This window comes from Canis lupus, chromosome 16, assembly GCF_011100685.1.
Source record: "Canis lupus familiaris isolate Mischka breed German Shepherd chromosome 16, alternate assembly UU_Cfam_GSD_1.0, whole genome shotgun sequence".
Classification (NCBI taxonomy): domain Eukaryota; kingdom Metazoa; phylum Chordata; class Mammalia; order Carnivora; family Canidae; genus Canis; species Canis lupus.
This window is the reverse complement of record NC_049237.1, coordinates 52,988,255-53,001,919: the sequence shown is the minus strand read 5'-3', so window position 1 is coordinate 53,001,919 and position 13,665 is coordinate 52,988,255. Positions and strand designations below refer to the sequence as shown.

Genomic DNA, 13,665 nt, shown 5'->3' with positions numbered 1-13,665 from the left:
CATGACATACTAAGGAAAGAAAGCTAAAACTTAAAATATTCTCCCAGTATTTAAGGGAGAATGAAAATGGATGCATAAGAAGAAAGGTGAATAAGTTAGTAATTTTATTAAACTAAGTTGAAATGACTTAAGCTGAATTTTACCTTTTATATAGCCTGTTCCCTATAAATGTCAAGGAATTCTCATACACATACTTGTGAGGTAAACGGGTAAAGTGTAGTACTATTTATGTAGAAGGAATAAAGTCCAGAGATGTTGGGATAAGTTGCCCAAGGTCACACAGATGGTGTGTGGCAAACAATCTAGGTCTTCTGGTTCCAAAACCAAGTGCTATTTTTATTAACTACAGCTGCCACCTCACCATCTAAATTTGGGGGAATAATTGAGAATAATTGAGATTATTGTTAGTATATCTTACATATACATGGAACTCTAATTCTGTGTGTTTCCCCACCATTAAAACCAAACAGTAAAATATGTTCATCCTTCCCAGGGATATTTTTGGATTTGGGAATTTTAAGCAAACAAGTAACTTGAAAAGTATGATAATAGGAATTGCTGGTTGACTTTTACTCTTGCTACAGGCAGCAGTTTGGCAGGTGCACAAAAGTCTTGATGAGACTGTCTTATTAAATTATAGGGCCAATTAGTGCACCTAGATATATTTTGACTGGTTTTGCACCTATGGAAACTATAAATTGTAATTGGCTGTTGATGGTTATTACTTACTGTGTCTGGGACTGATAACCACACATTGTAATTTCATATAAACAATAAAATAATTATAACCCAATAATCAAGGTGATTGATTCAGCAATAGTCTTTTAGAAGTACCATAGATATTTTTCCCAAGAGATTATAATGACCTTGACTTCATTTAATAAGATATTTAAATAGTTCAAGAAAACGCATTCATTTTTATTATCCACACCGTGCCTAAGACAAATAATCCATTTTCCATTCATGAGTTTTCGGAGATACAAAATCAGTTGTGGAACTGCAGACTGAATTTTTATGACCACAGAGAAAATAGGCATTAAAAGAGAAACAAAAAATCTGTTAACTCCGTATAAGCAGACAAATCTTAGTATCAAGAGAGACTGGGGGAAGGGTTCAGTCTTCCAGTTTAAGAGGCCCTGATAGTTTTTCAAAGATAATGACTGTTAGCAACAAGAGAAAAACTCTTATTTAAGAATAAGTGGTAATGTTAGAGGCCTAGCAGGTGAGCTAGTTCTTTAAAAATCTGTTGTCAGCATTACTGTATGTGGCTTTCTGATCTTCTCTGGTCCATGGCTGATAAGAACAGACTCTCTTTGTTCAAAAGCCCTGTTTCTTTGTTTCTAGTCTTTTTTTTTTTTTTTTTTTTTTTTTGTTTTTTAGGATCATATGCACCTCGCATCATCAAGAACCTTTATGCATGTTATACAGATCAGTGGCTCTCAACCTGGGTCATATATCAGAATGACTGGACAGGCTTATTTCCATAGACTCCAAGAGGTTTTGTTTTAGATTGGGAATGGGGCCTGGTGGTATACACGTCTACACTAATAATAATCCCAATTATTCCCAATTATCCTCCCAAATTTAGATGATGAGGTGGCAGCTGTGGTTAATAAAAACTTCCTAGAGGGTTTTAATGATTCTGGTCTAGAGCCCACCCTTTGATAATTACTGCTATAGAGTAATAGTGACCAGCAGGGTCTCTAGCACGAACCTGTCTAAATCCAGATTGAATTCTATCACTTGATAGCTGGTTTACCTTCAGCGAATCTCTTGAGTCTTCTTGTGGATTAGGGATTAGTTTCCTGATCTGCACTGTGGGTCTAACACTAGTACCTATCTCATAGAACTATCGTAAGATAGTGGTAGAAACAGAGGAAACGACTAATACATTACTTATTCTAATTATTTTCACAGATCCATTTGACTCTCTCCTCAAGAGAGAGAAAATGCTATTTTCTATTTTATTAATCGATATACAATGCTCACGATGAGTCCACTTGAATATGAGGGAGATGACATCTGGATATATGTACGGTTGACCCTTGAACAATGGGGGATTTAAAGGTACCAGCCCCACCCCAAGCATCTGACAATCCATCTGTAACTTTTGACTCCCCCAAACTTAACTACTAAAATCCTGCTGTTGACTGAATTGACATAAACAGTAATGAATACATATTTTGTATCTTATATGTATGATATGCCATATTCTTAAAGTAAGCCATAGGAAAATAAAACATTATTAAGAAAGTCATAAGAAAAAGAATACATTTACAGTACTGAAAAAAAATCCACATATCAGTGAACTCTGTGTCGTTCAAAGGCAACTGTATTTACCTTTAGCAAAAATATTTTAAGAAGACTTTGATAAACTGGTACGCATTCAGGGAGAGTGAAGGGATTTAAAATGTCGCATGAGGGGTGGTTGGAGGCATTGCTAGAGAGGGGAATCCATACTGGAGACACCCTGTGTTAGAGAAACCAAACAACACAGAACGTAGATATTCTCTTTTTTTTTTTTCAGAGATATTCTCTTCTGTATATTCCAAATTTTGCTTTTAAATAACATTTTATCAACTATACTTTTATGAAAGTGTTCATTACTCTCTGTTATTATAAATTTCTTGTTGGTGTCAAAAAAGGAAATGAGGGACTCTTTATTAAAAACCCTGGAGAAGAATGTGCTATGTCACATAAAAGGCTGGGTTAGGCAATCTTTTGGGGTCTTTGTGTCTCTAAAACACTGATTCCTTGGTCCTACGAACTTGCTGTTACCTTTGGCCCCATAGATGATGATTCCATATGAAAGGCTATATTTGAAGTCTAGGTGATTATGATGGAGTTAGATATGCCAACAATATTTGTTGATTTTATTCAAGAAAATTTGTCTACATAGGCCCACAAGAAATGGAATCCTGATTATGTCAGTCCTGCTGCTTGAATACCAGTCTGGGACTATTGTACTGAGCTGTGACAAATTGGACTGTCCATAATTTTCAATCACTCCTGATTGTACTATTGTTGTGTGAACATGGACTGCATTATCTTAGTGCCACCACCTGGCTCGCCACAATGCAAAGCTGCTGTTACAGCAAAGACAAGACGAAGGCCGGCTGGTGAATAGGCTTTTCTGAAACAGACGGTGAGGGGAGAAGCAAGGACTAATGATTATGGAGGTGACTCTCCTTGAGGAATACTCCCTCTCACCAAACATTGCTATTAAAAGTACGTTTTTCCTCTGTGAACCATCGATCGATGAATGTTTGGTGCAGAATTCATTCAGTGTATTTCACACTCTTGCCAAATAACGCTCATATTTTCTGTTTGCCTCTAGACAAATGATTGTACGTTAAATGGTAAAACTTTGCGTGCTACACGGCATGGGTAGATGTTAAGCAATAAGCAGTGAAGGCAAGTATTGAAAAGAATCTCAAGGAATACATTAGCATCAGAGAAAAGGGCATGGAATCAGGTAGATGTAGTTTAGTGTCTGTTCTTTTATTTATTGCTGTTTGGACCATGGAAGATCCCTATCCTTGGTTTCCTGCCCCTATAATAGTGGTGAAGTGTGCCCTGAGCTGATGGTGTTTTGTATGTTCTAGGTGAAAAAATCTCCATGAGCTAGGGAATGAGGTGCCCCCTTTGACAGGTAGACTTTTACATCCCCTCCCACACACAAAAATACTTGGCAGGTAAAAGCAGTAAATAGCAGAATGGCTTTCTAGATACACAAGATTTGCTTGAAGCCTGATTGAATGCATTGGGCGTCTACAGAAAGAGCGTGTCTGCCAAAAGACTAGGTACGCAAGGGAAGCCCAGGAAGATTTGTACCCAGGTTTTGTTTATGGAACTGGGAGTGAAGTGCAATTACCATCAACTACTATTTTTCCATTTTAAACCAAAGCCTTTGTGGACATGGTTCTAAACATTAACAGTATTTTGTTTCAATTCAACCTTCAGCAAATACCATTTGATGACAAGTGTTATTTCCTGTGTAGGTCTGGGTATCTGAGACTATTAGTCCCTGTTATGGTTACAATTATCATTTTAAATGAGAACTAGTGGATTTGGCTAATGAAAGGCAACCTGAGAGACTCGTCTTGCTGTGTGCTATTAAGATGTCTGAGCCTGCAAGGATGAGAGCCAAACCTTGCATAAATTCGCCCGCATGACACGTTTTACCCTCTGAGGCCCTTTGGGAGATAGCTTGCCAGCTTCTTTTGAAGGGAATACCCCTGGACACCAGCTTTCCCACGTTCTGAAATTCTGAAAACTCTTAATCTACCTGTGTTGGTTCGAGACTTAGAGGCAATGTTAATGAATCAAGTGAGACTTAATGGGCATTCTTTATTAAACTTAACAAATATTGTTAAATAGAGACTTCTGAATTTAAGTATTCTATTGTATCTGAGACAGATTGTTGAATGGGGCACTGTAATAAGGGCAGTTACAGAAGGACTCTCCAAGTGAATCCGTGAAGTGGTAACCATATTTATGGAATAGGATGGCACGTGTCAGGAACTATTCAGGCTACTTTACATATATTAATTCAACCCTCAAAGCAATCATGTGAAGTGAGTTGTCATAGTCTCCCCGGTAGGGAAGTAAGCCACGGTAAGGTTAAAATAATTCACACAAATGTTTAGCAAGGAGTGTGGTAGAGACGCTGTGCTACAAGCACTCCAGAGTACTGTGGGACGTTAGGGGATTTTCAGAGATTAGAGCTGGATTTTACATCTACCTCCCAACTCTTCATGCCAATAGGACATCTGCATTATTGAGAATGCAATATGCCCAGCTAAAAGAGAACTCTGTGCTTAGCTGTGATCTTTCTCCCTGGGTGTGACTACATTCTGACCAATGGTAGCAAGACATTCAATGGTTGACATTCAAGAATAGCACGTTAAAAGGCAGATAGGTACTTGGTCAAATAATTGTACGTGTGCTCCTATGAACATATGTCTTTCACTGCCCTTCATCTTTTTTTCCTTTTGGCTGAAATTCAAGTGGGAAGGTAGAAGCTTCAGCAGTCATTTTGGATCTCAAGGTGACCTCAAGGGTGACAGTCATGCTGGTATGGTTATTTAGACAGAGCTTGATCTCTGAGGAATAGAAACTTCAGTATCAAACCCAGATATGTTTCACTGGGCCTCTTTTTCCTTGATAGAATAAACCTTGGTGTATTTAAACCAGTTGTAGGGATGCCTGAGTGGCTCAGTGGTTTGGCGCCTAGGGCGTGATCCTAGAGACCAGCAATCAAATCCTATGTCGGACTCCCTCTGTGGGGCCTGCTTCTCCCTCTGCCTGTCTCTCTCTCTCTCTCTCTCTCTCTCTCTCTCTCTCCCCTCTCTCTCTCTCTCTCATGAATAAATAAATAAAATCTTAAAAAAAATAAACCAGTTATACTTTGAGTATTCTGTTATAGGGTTTTATTTGGCTGCCTAACATCCTCTTTCCCTATTTATCTTTATCCTCTTCCATGGATATTTTGTCTTAATGGAACTTGAGTTTGGTAGTATTTCAGGGCACTTTTATAAAGGTAGAATGGCCTTCCCTGGGGCTTAAGGAAAGAAATCACATAGTGTTCCCAAACTGGAAATTGTGTGAACATAAAAGGAAGCTCTATTCATAATTATGTTTGTACATTGCGCCAAGACTGCCTTTGGTAACCCAGTGTATAAGGTCACTCTAGGCTTGAAGATGGGGAGACTTAAAAAAAGAAGATGGGAAGACTGAGGAAAGAGGGGGAATAATAGTCTAATAATGATAAAGATGTAGAGAAATAGGGAAGGACTGATTTCTTAATATGTTTAATATGTTTAATTTCCACAGTGCTTTGTAGTTTCAGGGGCCGTAAGTATGATAAAGATTAGACGCTGATAACGGTGCTCACTATGGTTGTTATTATTATTACAACGATGATTCCAATTATGATCTGTGAAGACCATTCAGTACGAACACCAAGTTTCAAAGGGAGCTGATGGAAAAACAAACCCTAAAAGAAATTTCAGAATTTTGCCAATCCTTTGCTCAAACAACGCATCAGGGGCAGATAGGAATAAGTGAATCTGCTAGTTACCATTTCTTTTCCCAGAAAACCATATGGGGTCTAGGTAAGCTTTAAATAGACATGCAATTCAAGTTGATGATTAGCCTGCTGATGATCAGGTTGCTGCTAGAATTCTGAGTTTCAGCTTTTTATGGCTAAAATGTGGGGTTTTCTCAGTGGCTCACAATATTGTAAACTCAAGCAGCAAAGTGAACAAACAGGTAACTTCTCCCTGAAGTCTCCTAAATTAATGCTGAACAAAGGCCACTGAAGCAGAAAATAAGAGCAGGTCTGCGTGAAGGATTCTTAGTTGGAGTGCTGGAAAAGTATGGTAATCCAGCAGTTTCTTGACGATGGACTTGTGGAGGAAAGTGATAGGCCCAGTGGGAATGAGAGAAGAGAATAGACACCGGTGGCTGATGGTAGAGCCAACTGAAGAAAAAAAAAGTCTAATTACTCAATCGAAAGAAAGAGAACCACAATATGAAAACTGAAAGAGGAAAACAATTTAGGATATTTTTCCTCTGGTGGGCAGAAGCTCAAATAGAAGAAAGTCTCTCCTTTTGAGTATACCTTGGTTGGTGATTCAGAGTAAGAAAAAAAAATAGACTTTATTGAGACTTCTAAAAGAATTTCTCCATTGTGATCCTGAAGCAGAAGGCCAAAAAGAAAGGAAGAAGTTGTAGGAGCATAACACCCACAGGACAACAACACCCACAGGACAACAGGTACCCAGCAATAACGAAAAGCAACACAACCGTGAAGACTATAGTATCTTCAGGATGAACACCTGCCTAGAAACTCCATTTCCAATGAGGAAAAAAAAAAAAAATCCACTCATTAAATTGTGTACAAGATGCCACAGCACACCATCTTCAGATGGTCTGTCATCCTTGGGGATTAGTCATGGATAAGGTGACCTCTACTTAAAATTTTCATTTTGCTCCCTGTCATGACATGCTTCCAAGCTTATTTTGTTTGCCTTTAAGTGAGATAGAAGTAATCTGTTTATATATGACATGTCAATGACCGAAGATTAAGCCCCAACCTGGGTGTATGTTGCCTAGAGAAGTGAACAGAAGCTGGGTGTTTTGAGTAGCATTGGGGGAAAAGGACAAAAACAGAAATTAGGTTTACTATCTTACACTTCGCTTTTATATGTATATAAAAGCAAAAAAATTCTATGTATAGTTTATATATATATATATAATTTGTGTCTTAGCTTCTAAATAATACATATATACATATATTTTAAAAACAAAGATAGAAGTTAATGTACGAAACCATTTTAAGATGTTCCACATTTTAAAAATTTACTAGATGTTGAAACTAGAGAATTGGTTCATTTTCTAATCTCTCATAATTTTAATCTTTTTTGTTAGAACCAATAAATCTACACCCCACCCATTCTTCCCAATAAAATCTTTTAGTTTTCTTATTTTTTGCACTCATTTTTTTATTTTCAATGTTATCTGATACATGCTAATGAGAATGTTTTATATGTAATAGAACACAATCTAAAAATGAGTGATAAAAATCAATGCTCAACCTCAGAGCCAGAATTATTGCATTTCCTCTGTGTTCTTCATTCTCTGACTCCCTCAAAAGATAACCACTGTCCTGAAATTTGTGTTTAATTTGTAGTGTCAATGAAAAACACAATTTTATTGCATATGTACGTATTCCTACATAAAATGTTATTAGTTTTACTTTTAATCTATATAATAATTGAATCATACTCTATCTGGATAATTTCCTAGATTAGAATTTTTTCACTGCATATTACATCTTGGAGAGTCGCCTATGTTGTGTGTAGCTGTGGGACATTCCTTTTCACTACTGTAAAATTTAACCCCGGGCATGGACCATAGTGTATACATTTTTCTGTTGAATAATATTTTTGTTCTCAGTTGATTTTGTTTTTCATTATGAACGATTCTGCTCAAAACATTTTTGTGTAGATCTTGTATTTCACACATTACTAATGTTTCTTAGGGGATAAACCTAGCATTGGAAATTTGTTATTCTGGTGTGCATGAATATCTGACTTTAAGGATAATTCTGTTTTGCTTTCCAATGTGGCTGTATCTACTTAGGCCTTTCTTAAGAGGATTTAGGACTTCTGGTTCATTTATGTACCTTCAACACTTGTTTTTTTTTCAGTTTTTTTTTTAATTAAAATTTTATTTATTTATTTGAGAGAGAGAGAGAGAGAGAGAGAGAGTGCGTGGGCAGGGGGCAGGGGCAGAGGCAAAGGGAGAAGCAGGCTCTCCGCTGAGCAGGGAGTCCAAAGCAGGGCTGGATCCGAGGACCCTGAGATCATGACCTGAGTAAACAGCAGATACTTAACTAAGACACCCAGGAACCCCAGTATTTTCAGTTTTCTTAATTTTGGATATTTAATAGATATAAAATTGTACCTCAAGGTTACTTTAATTTGTATTTTCTTTTTTTTTTTAAGATTTTTTTTTTTTTTTTCATGAGAAACACAGAGAGAGGCAGAGACACAGACAGAGGGAGAAGCAGGCTCCGTGCAGGGAGCCCGATGTGGGGCTTGATCCCGGGCCTCCAGGATCATGCCCTGGGCCAAAGGCAGGCGCTAAACCACTGAGCCACCCAGGGATCCCAAATTTGTATTTTCTGATTACTGATAAAAGTGAGCAAAAATTTACCTAATTGGTATATATAATTTTAAATATAAAACATATATCCTTTGTGGTTTCTCTTTTATGCCTGTTTATTCATATCTTTTGAAAATTTTACATAAGTTTGATTTTAATATTTTTCTCATACGGCTTGGCTTATTATACTTGCATAATGAGCGGGGTGGTTCCTGAGCAGGCCCAAACTGTGTCTTGACAGGACCAGAAAGGCAATGGTTTGGGGTGTCTTAAGTTGGTTAGAGTGTGAGCCACGCTGAACTTTCTCCCTGCCCAGGCTCTGTGTGTGTGAACATCCCACCCACATGTGGGGCAAGAGGAATAGGAGGGTCGGGGGTGAAAACTGTCAGCAGGGAAACATCAAATATGGAGTCAGATTCATATTATAGGTCATCAGGACAGGACCCCACTTCATGAGTCCATATGGTGGGCAACCGGTCTCCGTGCTCATCATAGATAGCTTCCTTTCCTACGTTCCTGGATGCCATCTCCTATTTCACAGTTCTGGAAGGCTGGGGCTGTCTACGTAGCTCCATTTTTCCCATTGGTCAGAGTGTCTCTATGTGTTCCCATAGTATTTATTATTCTGTGAATAACAGTAAATGCTGCTAATGGGTAAGGCAAGTTTCCTCTCACAGTTTTCCTTCTTCATTCATATCTCACCACTTGTCCTTACTCTTTCATACACATTTTAAAATCAGTGTGTTAAAAGTTGCACAAAAAGAAGTGTTTTTTTTTTTTTTAAAGAAATTGCATTAAATCTGTGAATCAGTTTTAGAGAAACTGACATAAGTACAGCTGTAAAATATCCTATCCAATAATGTTGCGGTGTTCTCCATCTATGTATTTTAAGGGTTTTAGATAAACTTTATTTCCATTTTTTAAAGATTTTATTTAAAAAAAAAAAAAAAAGATTTTATTTATTTATTCATGAGAGACACAGAGAGAGAAAGGCAGAGACACAAGCAGAGGGAGAAGCAGGCTCCATGCAGGGAGCCCGATGTAGGACTCGATCCCAGGACTCCAAGATCATGCCCTGAGCCAAAGGCAGATGCTCAACCGCTGAGCCACCCAGGTGTCCCTTTATTTCCCTTTTTGTATACAAACTGACTACATCATTTCATAATGTATATGTACATCAAACCATCAGGTTGTAGACCTTTAATATATTATAGTTTTGTCAGTTGTACTTCCATAGGCTTTAAAAAAAGTTAAGTTTCTTTAAAGTTATGAGTAAACTCAAGTTAACCAAAAATGAAAGTCAGATTTGACCTATAACTTTTAGAGAGGTTAAATAGCAGTTTATTTTTCTAGAAAGGTTATTTTCATTAAAATTTCATATTTATTGACAAAAAGCAGCTCATAATATTCTCTATCTTTTAAATTTCTGCTATAGTTCGGTCTGTTTTATGTCTAATTTATTTGTGACATTTTTTTCTTGATCTATTATCTTAGGCTTTAAAAATTTGTTTTCATGATTCCTTTCCATTTTTAATATTTATTTTCTGTTTTGGGGATGTATACTCTACACTGACCTATGTCATTGTTCTTTGTTTTTTTCTCCCTCCAACTTTTAAAAAGTTTACTTATTTTATTTCTCTTCTAACCTACACTTTCATCTAATAGTATAGTTCTTTAGTTTCTAGACTTTATACATTAAATGCATTAGATACAATGTTTAATTTGTAAGAATGTTAATATGTCATTTGCTCCTGTTTCTTTTATCTTATCATACACTCCTGGTATAATGATGTCTTTCCCTCTTGAGGCATATACCTTAGAAGGTCCATCTGCTGTCAAGCATCTTGACTTTATTCTGAAAACAAGCTCATTTTATTATCATTCATGAAAAATAATTTCTGATCAGACTGTCATTTTTTACAAATCATTTTAAAGATGAAGTTTCACTTCCTTCTTGCTTTAAACTTTGGTGTTGGGAAGTTGGTGATTTTATTTTTTATTTTTCAAAAGATTTTATTTATTCATTTGAAAGAGAGAGAAAGAGAGAGAGAATAAGGGGAGAGAAGGGCTGAGGGAGAGAGAGAAGCAAACACCCTGCTGAGCAGGGAGCCTAATGTGGAACTGTATCCGAAGACCGAGGCATCATGACCTGAGCTGAAGGCAGATGCTCAACCGACTGAGCCACCCAGGTGCCCCAAAGTTGATGATTTTTAAGTAATGATTTTTGTTTTCAGCCTAAAAGGGAAGAAATTTTGTCTGCTTCCAGTTGGATTCAGGAGAAGCAAGGCTTGAAGCAAAGTAGACCACCTTGAGAGTAACACTCAGGGTTATGAGGCTCAGCTTCCCCACCTTGTCACTGGGTCAGGATAACCATTGATCACAGGGCTTCTGTGTCTCCTTCTGTCCTCATCGCACCAGCTCTGGTCTCAGTGTGTTGTTTGCATGTTTTGATGCATTCATCCATTTACTCATTTTTGGTAGCTTGGGGTATTTTTTTATTTGTTTTTCCCTAGAGTATTTTTTATTTCCTTCCAACATGACTATAACAAGAAGTATTAATGTTGCTTATTAATGTAAGATCTAGTTGTTCAGTATTTTAAATGATCTGAGAGTTTCTACATCTCCATATCGCCAGAAGCAGATGTCCTCTCTAACAAAACTACTACCCTAAAAAGACAACCAGTAATTGAACTAGTGTTGTTTTTTTAATGTCAGTTTTGGATAATTGGGTATACTCTTCCCTGAGGAAAGCTGAGTGTATATCGTCCCATTGAGCCTACTATTCTTCATCCAAATAAAATCTCTCTGTAATACGTGCCAAGTAACAGATTATCATTGCAGTTTACATTATCTCTAAGTTCATAGTGGCCAGCAAACTATATCCCATAGGGCTACATCCAGCTGCTACCGTCTGTTTTGGTGAATAAAGTTTTATTGTAAAACATGCACACCATTTATACATTATTTATATATTTGTGGACTACAATGGTCCATATTATTATTATGATTATATATATTATATACTATTGATGGACTACAGTGGTGGAGTTGAGTAACCGCAACAGAAAACATGCGTCCCATACAGCCTGAAATATTTAAATATTTAATATTTGACCCTTTACAGAAAGCTTTTTTGTCACTCCCTTAGCTCTGTAGGACTAAACACAAAATTATGTGTACCTAATACTCGCTTCATTTAAGATATTCTTGGTAGCAAGCATCAGATCCTCACTTCATGATATTCCCAGACTTAACAAAACTGATCATTTCACTAATGCTTCAGTATTATTAAAGACACAGGTTCTTTCCATCCCTCCACCCCCCCTGCCCAAATCATCCCCAGGGTGCTAGCTTTGGGGCTCTGCATTACCTGTTCACGGTAGTGAGATGGTGGCTAGATGACCACACAGACAGGGATAAGAAATCATCATTTCTTGATGTTAATCTTCTTCATGGGGAAAGGTTCCCCCGAGCCAATTTCCCTGCACACTTCCCAGCAGGTGGAGAATAGCATTATGTGTTCAGGCTTACACCAACCGCTGGCTAGGAGGATAACGTTGCCATGATGAATGAAGAAGTCAGATTTCTGCCGCAGTAATGGTGGGAAACAAACAACCCCAATATTTCAGTGACTTCTGCTCTGAGGTCTTTCTCATTCACAGGACCACAGGTCAGATGATGTGGCTTTTCCTTCAGAGTCATTGCAGGTCAGGCAAAGGTCCTCCGCACATTTATGGCATTTTGGAGCTACTGGTTGATGGGCATCTGCTTTTCTAACGGTGGCAGGTGGAGTCCCCAGGAAGGGCAGCCCAAACCACACAGGCAGGCTCATTTAAGCCTCCTGATAATACCTGGCATGCATGATGCCTTTTGCCCTCATTAGCAAGACAAGTCACACAGAGCAGATTAAGGTCAGCTTGGTGGGAAGCAATCTCCTCCTACTACTGTAAAGTCCCACAGTAAAGGGTATGGTTGTGTAACTCTCGTATTGGAATAAGGTCAAGAATTGAGAATAATCATCCAGTCTTCATCAGTAGCTCAGATCAACAATGTTTAACCTTTGAATTGGGTGGAAGGTCAAACTCCCAGAACTGTTATCACTCCTTCATATGAACACAAAATAAGGGTTCTATTATTAAAAATAATCAAAGAATAGTTGCTTCTTTTTTCTTCCAGGCACAGTGTTCTATGTGCTATTATTTCCCGTAAACTGAGAAAACACAAGGGGGTGGCTTTAAAGCTATCACAAATGTAACTGGCTTTAGAGAAGGAAAGTAGATATAAAATATTCTCTGTGCTAAATAACACTTTCTTAGTGGTAAGAAAGCTCACAGAGCTCTGCACTGGTTATATTGTTGTTTCCTCTGGAAACAAGGGTCAGCCACACTCTTCTCTCTTGTTCTCATCAGTGAGAAACAGCAACTTAAATCTTTTCCACTCACCATGACCTAGAGACTCCTCTGTCCTCTTATCATTGTCATTATTCTTACTTAAAAGCTGTGCCAATTTTTGTCTTATGCATAATGCTGTTTGAAACACCCTAATTTCTCCCTGCTTTTGACAGACTTTACCAGAGATGGGAAAAAAAAAATGAATTTTTGGATACTAGTGACTCACTGCTGGTTGTTTTCCTGATTCGATCATATGACAAAAGAAATGATCTCTTAGGACACAGAACATTGAGAATATGTTTGGTTATTAGTGTCCTTGCTCAGACATAAGTCGACTTCATCCTTTAAATTTGTCTCCTACATCTTAAAAGTGTTGTTCATAATAAGTCTTTTAAAAAAATATCCATCCCTCCAATCATAGAGATAAGGAAGGGATTTTTTTCCAGCTGTATTCTTTTAATCAGCAGATCGATTGGGTCTGCCTCTGTCCTCATTGCACATGGGCCCCGAGCCCCGAGCACAGGGCTGGACAGGCAGTGTTGCCCGTGGTGAACCGCAGCCCAGGGAAGCATGAGCCGTGCTGGAGGCACCAGGGTGGGAC

General features: G+C 37.8%; 1 long non-coding RNA gene across 1 annotated transcript in view; it reads right to left on the bottom strand.

Moving 5' to 3' along the window:
• LOC119874681 overlaps window positions 1-12,828 on the bottom strand; it is a 37,528-nt gene extending 24,700 nt beyond the window's left edge. Inside the window, exon 1 of the long non-coding RNA XR_005371666.1 lies at window positions 12,044-12,828. This is a non-coding gene — a long non-coding RNA (uncharacterized LOC119874681). The remainder of the gene's footprint in view (window positions 1-12,043) is intronic.
• Between the last annotated feature and the right edge of the window lie 837 nt (window positions 12,829-13,665).